This window comes from Pleurodeles waltl, chromosome 4_1 (assembly GCF_031143425.1).
Source record: "Pleurodeles waltl isolate 20211129_DDA chromosome 4_1, aPleWal1.hap1.20221129, whole genome shotgun sequence".
Taxonomy (NCBI): Eukaryota; Metazoa; Chordata; class Amphibia; order Caudata; family Salamandridae; genus Pleurodeles; species Pleurodeles waltl.
The window spans coordinates 41,833,368-41,843,059 of NC_090442.1; the positions used below are offsets into that span (position 1 = coordinate 41,833,368).

Below are 9,692 nucleotides of genomic sequence, written 5' to 3' on the forward strand. Positions count from 1 at the left end.
CATAGTTTCTGCTTTCTGCACGCACACACTCCCTGCACTGAATCTACCCACAGTTCTGTTCGGAATGATTGTGCCACGTCATATTGTTGTATACGTATTGCATATCCATGGCATTTATGAAGAGGTTCTTTGGTATGGCAGAAAGACAGAAAAGTAGCAATGCTGAAGGCATAACGTGACTGATTGTGCAGTTTGCATTGGGCTTTCTTAATGAGTGAGAGTGAAAGGAGTATTGTAAGAGTGTATTTCCAGTTTGTATGTAAAGATAAGTTGGGTGCTGTGATGAAAAGTCTCAACCATGAAGGTACTCAAACCCTCAATCTTCTGATCCGAAGTCAGATGCCTTATCCATTAGGCCACATGGTCACTGACAGCAGTATGTTTATGTGTTTAGGGTTAGGTGGTATGAATGGATGTGGAACATATCAATTACAGGTGCGCAGGACAGGATCCCATACCGTTCTTCATCTTCTTTCCATCAAAGGAGTTTTTTCAAACAATATCTAGATAATTTCCAAAGTTTCATATCTTATGATGTGCTTTTTTGCTGTTAATCCTCCTTTCTTCTTTTATTGAATACTCTGTTTTATGCTGCAATGGTATTTTTGGATGATTTGAAAAGAGAATGAAACTGCTTTGACAGTAGTTCAGACTTCCCATTTCTTGACTTGCTAATTTGCTCCCTGAATTAGCTTATACAAGTGACATGAACAGGGCCTTGACCTAAGCACGTACCTGAAAGCCTGTCACCACCTCTAGAAATAAAATTCACAGCAGCTCAAAACATTCATTTTGAAAGAGAATACTTCAAGTGAGTCCAAGTTTAATTTCAATAAAGAAAGCTGTATAAAATGACACGCTGCACATTTGGGTAACCAGCATGACTCTTTTCAGTGAAGAAGTGGAATGGTTCTGTTGCAATATACTATCACCCTGGCAAGCTGCTACGAGGAAGAGTAAACAATATCATTAGGTTTCAGCAAAAATGTATTAGTTCAGGGTGTGCACCTCAGATAGACTTGAACTTACACACCCTGGTCTGTGAGAGTAGTGCCCTATCCATTGCGGCATTGAGGGTAATCTGCAAGACAGAGTTCCAAAATCATCCTTTCATCTCAGTTCATGGCCACATACAGTATTTCTGCAGTCATTCGTTTCACTTTTCTGTCTTTAATTAAACTGACCATTTTAAACCTCCGGCACCCACCACTTCAATCTTACCGTTTTTGTGCTATCATAGGGCCTTGGAACTTTTGGCAAGTGGACAGAAGCAGTCAGAGAACCACATCACAATACATACTCCTTTGCCTGATACCTTTCACAACAAACTGCTCTTGGAAAAATACGTTAACCGGTTCTTGCTCTCAGACAGACACAGAAAGCCTATCACCACCTCTACGAACATATTTCAATCAAACCAATATATATCATTCAACAATTATGCCTCTGTATCAATATAACTACAACTCGAGACAGAAAGGAATTTAAAAAACAATCTGCCCTTTTGAATAACCAGCATAATTTTAAGAACGTACAAATTGGAATGTGACAATTTCAGAGTTCCTCATTCATAAGAAGTCTGTGAGATAGTATCTCAGAAAGATCTCAAGTTTATGGCAAAAATGGTTGTAAGGGTAATTTTTACCACACAATTGCAACTAGGTGCCTCAATCTGCAAGAGACCAGTCCTTGACAGATTACACAACTGGGGCAACAGCAAAGGCAGCAATTGTGTCAATCGTTTATGATTCTTCTCTAGTACTATACTTTTTCTGAGGGACAATTTGCATTATTCCTGGAGAAAATCATAGAGCTTCTACCCATGCATAGTTTCTGCTTTCTGCACGCACACACTCCCTGCACTGAGTCTACCCACAGTTCTGTTCGGAATGATTGTGCCATGACATATTGTTGTATACGTATTGCATATCCGTGGCATTTATGAAGAGGTACTTTGGTATGGCAGAAAGACAGAAAAGTAGCAATGCTGAAGGTATAACATGACTGATTGTGCAGTTTGCATTGGGCTTTCTTAATGAGTGAGAGTGAAATGAGTATTGTAAGAGTGTATTTCCAGTTTGTATGTAAAGATAAGTTGGGTGCTGTGACAAAAAGACTGAACCGTGAAGGGACTCAAACCCTCAATCTTCTGATCCGAAGTCAGACCCCTTATCCATTAGGCCACATGGTCACTGACTGCAATATGCTTGGGTGTTTAGGGTTAGGTGGTATGAATGGATGTGGAACATATCAATTACAGGTGCGCAGGACAGGATCCCATACCGTTCTTCATCTTCTTTCCATCAAAGGAGTTTTTTCAAACAATATCTAGATAATTTCCAAAGTTTCATATCTTATGATGTGCTTTTTTGCCGTTAATACTCCTTCTTCTTTTATTGAATGCTCTGTTTTATGCTGCAATGGTATTTTTGGATTATTTGAAAAGAGAATGAAACTGCTTTAATAGTAGTTCAGACTTCCCATTTATTGACTTGCTAATTTGCTCCCTGAATTAGCTTATACAAGTGACATGAACAGGGCCTTGACCTAAGCACGTACCTGAAAGGCTGTCACCACCTCTGGAAATAAAATTCACAGCAGCTCAAAACATTCATTTTGAAAGAGAATATTTCAAGTGAGTCCAAGTTTAATTTCAATAAAGAAAGCTGTATAAAATGACACGCTGCACATTTAGGTAACCAACATGACACTTTTCAGTGAAGAAGTGGAATGGTTCTGTTGCAATATACTATCACCCTGGCAAGCTGCTACGAGGAAGAGTAAACAATATGATTAGGTTTCAGCAAAAATTTATTAGTTCAGGGTGTGCACCTCAGATAGACTTAAACTTACACACCCTGGTCTGTGAGAGTAGTGCCCTATCCATTGCGGCATTGAGGGTAATCTGCAAGACAGAGTTCCAAAATCATCCTTTCATCTCAGTTCATGGCCACATACAGTATTTCTGCAGTCATTCGTTTCACTTTTCTGTCTTCAATTAAACTGACCATTTTAAACCTCCGGCACCCACCACTTCAATCTTACCGTTTCTGTGCTATCATAGGGCCTTGGAACTTTTGGCAAGTGGACAGAAGCAGTCAGAGAACCACATCACATTACATACTCCTTTGCCTGATACCTTTCACAACAAACTGCTCTTGGAAAAATACGTTAACCGGTCCTTGCTCTCAGACAGACACAGAAAGCCTATCACCACCTCTACGAACATATTTCAATCAAACCAATATATATCATTCAACAATTATGCCTCTGTATCAATATAACTACAACTCGAGACAGAAAGGAATTTAAAAAACAATCTGCCCATTTGAATAACCAGCAGAGTTTTAAGGACGTACAAATTGGAATGTGACAATTTCAGAGTTCCTCATTCATAAGAAGTCTGTGAGATAGTATCTCAGAAAGATCTCAAGTTTATAGCAAAAATGATTGTAAGGGTGATTTTTACCACACAATTGCAACTAGGTGCCTCAATCTGCAAGAGACCAGTCCTTGACAGATTACACAACTGGGGCAACAGCAAAGGCAGCAATTGTGTCAATCCTTTATGATTCTTCTCTAGTACTATACTTTTTCTGAGGGACAATTTGCATTATTCCTGGAGAAAATCATAGAGCTTCTACCCATGCATAGTTTCTGCTTTCTGCACGCACACACTCCCTGCACTGAGTCTACCCACAGTTCTGTTCGGAATGATTGTGCCATGACATATTGTTGTATACGTATTGCATATCCGTGGCATTTATGAAGAGGTACTTTGGTATGGCAGAAAGACAGAAAAGTAGCAATGCTGAAGGTATAACATGACTGATTGTGCAGTTTGCATTGGGCTTTCTTAATGAGTGAGAGTGAAATGAGTATTGTAAGAGTGTATTTCCAGTTTGTATGTGTAGATAAGTTGGTTGCTGTGACAAAAAGACTCAACCATGAAGGGACTCAAACCCTCAATCTTCTGATCCGAAGTCAGACGCCTTATCCATTAGGCTACATGGTCACTGACTGCAATCTGTTTGGGTGTTTAGGGTTAGGTGGTATGAATGGATGTGGAACATATCAATTACAGGTGCGCAGGACAGGATCCCATACCGTTCTTCATCTTCTTTCCATCAAAGGAGTTTTTTCAAACAATATCTAGATAATTTCCAAAGTTTCATATCTTATGATGTGCTTTTTTGCCGTTAATCCTCCTTCTTCTTTTATTGAATACTCTGTTTTATGCTGCAATGGTATTTTTGGATTATTTGAAAAGAGAATGAAACTGCTTTAATAGTAGTTCAGACTTCCCATTTCTTGACTTGCTAATTTGCTCCCTGAATTAGCTTATACAAGTGACATGAACAGGGCCTTGACCTACGCACGCACCTGAAAGGCTGTCACCACCTCTAGAAATAAAATTCACAGCAGCTCAAAACATTCATTTTGAAAGAGAATATTTCAAGTGAGTCCAAGTTTAATTTCAATAAAGAAAGCTGTATAAAATGACACGCTGCACATTTGGGTAACCAACATGACACTTTTCAGTGAAGAAGTGGAATGGTTCTGTTGCAATATACTATCACCCTGGCAAGCTGCTACGAGGAAGAGTAAACAATATGATTAGGTTTCAGCAAAAATGTATTAGTTCAGGGTGTGCACCTCCGATAGACTTAAACTTACACATCCTGGTCTGTGAGAGTAGTGCCCTATCCATTGCGGCATTGAGGGTAATCTGCAAGACAGAGTTCCAAAATCATCCTTTCATCTCAGTTCATGGCCACATACAGTATTTCTGCAGTCATTCGTTTCACTTTTCTGTCTTTAATTAAACTGACCATTTTAAACCTCCGGCACCCACCACTTCAATCTTACAGTTTTTGTGCTATCATAGGGCCTTGGAACTTTTGGCAAGTGGACAGAAGCAGTCAGAGAACCACATCACAATACATACTCCTTTGCCTGATACCTTTCACAACAAACTGCTCTTGGAAAAAGACGTTAACCGGTTCTTGCTCTCAGACAGACACAGAAAGCCTATCACCACCTCTACGAACATATTTCAATCAAACCAATATATATCATTCAACAATTATGCCTCTGTATCAATATAACTACAACTCGAGACAGAAAGGAATTTAAAAAACAATCTGCCCATTTGAATAACCAGCAGAGTTTTAAGGACGTACAAATTGGAATGTGACAATTTCAGAGTTCCTCATTCAAAAGAAGTATGTGAGATAGTATCTCAGAAAGATCTCAAGTTTATAGCAAAAATGGTTGTAAGGGTGATTTATACCACACAATTGCAACTAGGTGCCTCAATCTGCAAGAGACAAGTCCTTGACAGATTACACAATTGGGGCAACAGCAAAGGCAGCAATTGTGTCAATCCTTTATGATTCTTCTCCAGTACTATATTTTTTCTGAGGGACTGTGAGAAAACAGGGCTGATTGCAGAGGCCCCGTAACTTTTTGCCCCCATTTTCCTCTTTTTGCTGGTGTTTTCCTGACTTTGTTGGTGCCCTGGGTACTGCTAACCAGTCCCAGGGCCTGTGCTCTGTGTAAAATGGATATGCAAATTAGGCTAATTATAATTGGCTAAGTTAACCTACCTATAAGTCCCTAGTATATGGTAGGGCATGTAGGTTTAGGGACCACAGCATAGGTGGTGCACACCTAGGTGCATTGCTGAGGTGCCCAGTGTCATTTTAAAAGCAAGCCTGCCTTGCTGGCTGCTTTTAAATTAAAGTTATATGCAAATTCGACTTTGGAATTAAAGGTACTTCCAAAGTCTTAAACTACCTTATTTTTACATATAAGTCACCCCTAAGGTGTGCCCTATGTGCCCCTAGGGCTGGGTGCCATGTAACTATAAGCAGGGACTTTATAAAAATAGATTTATAAGCCCTGGTGAGGTAAAAACAGCCAAATTTGTTTTTCCCTCATTGAAGTAAATGGCCTTCATAGGCTAGAATGGGCAGACTTTATTTTAAATTTTAAAGTCTCCTTAAATGTTACATACCAAGAATTTGGTATCAAATTGATTGTTGTAATAAATCCCACAACTTCCAGTTGTTAGATTTAATATAACTTGTCCAGGTAAAAAGTTTAGACTTTACCTAAAAAGTTGCCAATTTCAGCTCTGCATTGTTTTTGCTGCTGTGCTCTGATTGGCCAGCCTGCAGCAGCTTCTGCCAGGCTGCCTTGATGAGGTGTGAAGTGGCCAGGCTTCACACAAAGGAATGTGCTTGGGGGAGAGAATCTCCCCTCAGCAGATGGTGAGGCAGGAAGGGGGAGGGCTGCCAAACTGGTCTTCAAAGGCAGAGAAGGACATTTGGAGCACCCAGCAACACCCCCACATCCTGCAACCCCAGACAATTAGGTGCCACCTTGATTAGATTAGGAGAGGGCAGGAGAGGGGTGTGTTTATGATTTTTAGCCACACCAGTGCGTGGGCTCAGCCAGATGTAACCTCCAAAAATCAGATTCATCCATGTTGGATTTTTAGAGACTGTTGCCTTGTGGGATGGATTTTTGCCACACTTCCCAGGAAGTGGTCATCACAGGGGGACGACCCTGTCCCTGATTGGAGAACCAGGGCCCCCCTGCTTTTCACCCAGGAGCAAGGATAAAACTGGCAGACCTGCACCCACGCCTCAGATCCCCACCAAATTTCAAGAAGAAAGAACTTAAGGAGAAGAAGGACTGCCCTGCTGGACCCCTGGCCTGCACCTGGAACCTGCACTCAGAAGGACTGCACCAGCTGCACACTTGGGCTTCACCACAAGAAGGACTTTGCCTGGCTTCAACTGGTTCAAGGAGGGACTCCCTGTTTGCTACAGGTGAAAAATTGCTAAACCAGAGTCCCCTGCACCAACTCCTGAAGAAAGCGACCAGCTGACCACTGTCCAGTGGCCAAAAAGGAGTTTGCGCCAGGTGCATTCTGGGAGTTGAAGTCCGCACCCCCAAGGACCATCACAGAACTTCTGGACCCTTGGGGTGAGCTGTGGACCCCAAAAGAACCTTAAAAGAACATCTGGGTGAAGCCCCAGAAGTTTGGAAAAGATTTGAGAATTTTGGGAAAAAAGCTCCAGAGAGGGACCGACCCGCCGCGGAAATTCTAGCCGGCTTGCCTCAACCGCGACCCGGCCTGACTTCGTGGTTCGTCCCGGTAAAGAAAAACATCCAAAAAAGAGACTAAGTCCGAACGTAAAAAGTTGACCGGGACCTCCCAGCCATCGTATCCGAGAAGGGCTCCATGGACGTCGGATCAAGATCCAGGTTTACCCCGGTCGAAGGATTTTCATCTCGAAAAAACGACTGAGTCCGAAGGTAAAAGTCTCCACCGAGGAAACCCACATCGCGTATCCGGACAAGGGCTCCAGGAGGTCGGATTCAACTGGCAGGTTCGTCCCGGTGAAGAAAAACTTCAAAATAAAGACTAAGTCAGAAGGTAACTTTTTAACCGAGGCCTCCCGCGACCTGTAGACCTGCAGGGCTCCATCGCGGTCGGCCTGAAAGTTTGACTTTGCCCCGGTCGAGGTGCAACCAGATGACCCGATTGGCGCTTTTTGTTTCTAAGCGCTAGAAAAGTAATAATTCTTTAAAAATTCATATCTCCGGTTCCCCTGAACCGATTTTAATCGTTTTTGTGTCATTTTAAAGATAAAAATATAAACTATTTTCATAAATTGGTTTTGGATTTTTAAACTGTTTCCTGTGTTTTATTTAATTACTGTTTTGTGATATTTGAATGCTTTACACTTTGTCTCCTAAGTTAAGCCTTAACGCTCGTTGCCAAGCTACCAAGGGTTGAGCTGGGATTAATTTACTGAGACCTAACTGTACCTATGTGGAGGTTAGTGGCTTGTTGCTAGGTGTAGGTACCTACCTGCCCTACCAATAACCCATTTTCCAACAGGGACAATTAGCATTATTCCTGGAGAAAATCATAGAGCTTCTACGCATGCATAGTTTCTGCTTTCTGCACGCACACACTCCCTGCACTGCATCTACCCACAGTTCTGTTAAGAATGATTGTGCCGTGTCATATTGTTGCATACGTATTGCATATCCATGGAATTTATGAAGAGGTACTTTGGTATGGCAGAAGGACAGAAAAGTAGCAATGCTGAAGGCACAACGTGACTGAGTGTGCAGTTTGCATTGGGCTTTCTTAATGAGTGAGAGTGAAAGGAGTATTGTAAGAGTGTGTTTCCAGTTTGTATGTAAAGATAAGTTGGGTGCTGTGAGAAAAAGACTCAACCATGAAGCTACGCGAACCCTCAATTTTCTGATCCGAAGTCAGACGCCTTATCCATTAGGCCACATTGTCACTGACTGCAATAGGTTTGGGTGTTTAGGGTTAGGTGGTATGAATGGATGAGGAACATATCAATTACTGGTGCTCAGGACAGGATCCCATACCGTTCTTCATCTTCTTTCCATCAAAGGAGTTTTTTCAAACAATATCTAGATAATTTCCAAAGTTTCATATCTTATGATGTGCTTTTTTGCCGTTAATCCTCCTTTCTTCTTTTATTGAATACTCTGTTTTATGCTGCAATGGTATTTTGGGATTATTTGAAAAGAGAATGAAACTGCTTTAACAGTAGTTCAGACTTCCCATTTCTTGACTTGCTAATTTGCTCCCTGAATTAGCTTATACAAGTGACATGAACAGGGCCTTGACCTAAGCACGTACCTGAAAGCCTGTCACCACCTCTAGAAATAAAATTCACAGCAGCTCAAAACATTAATTTTGAAAGAGAATATTTCAAGTGAGTCCAAGTTTAATTTCAATAAAGAAAGCTGTATAAAATGACACGCTGCACATTTGGGTAACCAGCATGACACTTTTCAGTGAAGAAGTGGAATGGTTCTGTTGCAATATACTATCACCCTGGCAAGCTGCTACGAGGAAGAGTAAACAATATGATTAGGTTTCAGCAAAAATGTATTAGTTCAGGGTGTGCACCTCAGATAGACTTAAACTTACACACCCTGGTCTGTGAGAGTAGTGCCCTATCCATTGCGGCATTGAGGGTAATCTGCAAGACAGAGTTCCAAAATCATCCATTTATCTCAGTTCATGGCCACATAGAGTATTTCTGCAGTCATTCGTTTCACTTTTCTGTCTTTAATTAAACTGACCATTTTAAACCTCCGGCACCCACCACTTCAATCTTTCCGTTTTTGTGCTATCATAGGGCCTTGGAACTTTTGGCAAGTGGACAGAAACAGTCAGAGAACCACATCACAATACATACTCCTTTGCCTGATACCTTTCACAACAAATTGCTCTTGGAAAAAGACGTTAACCGGCCCTTTCTCTCAGACAGACACAGAAAGCCTATCACCACCTCTACGAACATATTTCAATCAAACCAATATATATCATTCAACAATTATGCCTCTGTATCAATATAACTACAACTCGAGACAGAAAGGAATTTAAAAAACAATCTGCCCATTTGAATAACCCGCAGAGTTTTAAGGACGTACAAATTGGAATGTGTCAATTTCAGAGTTCCTCATTCATAAGAAGTCTGTGAGATAGTATCTCAGAAAGATATCAAGTTTATAGCAAAAATGGTTGTAAGGGTGATTTTTACCACACAATTGCAACTAGGTGCCTCAATCTGCAAGAGACCAGTCCTTGACAGATTACACAACTGGGGCAACAGCAAAGGCAG

The 9,692-nt window shown here is 41.2% G+C and overlaps 1 non-coding gene across 1 annotated transcript; it reads right to left on the reverse strand.

The window, feature by feature from the left end:
* Positions 1–3,942: 3,942 nt before the first annotated feature.
* TRNAR-UCG (transfer RNA arginine (anticodon UCG)) lies at positions 3,943–4,015 on the reverse strand. Its single transcript has one exon. It is a non-coding gene; the product is annotated as a tRNA-Arg (tRNA).
* Between the last annotated feature and the right edge of the window lie 5,677 nt (positions 4,016–9,692).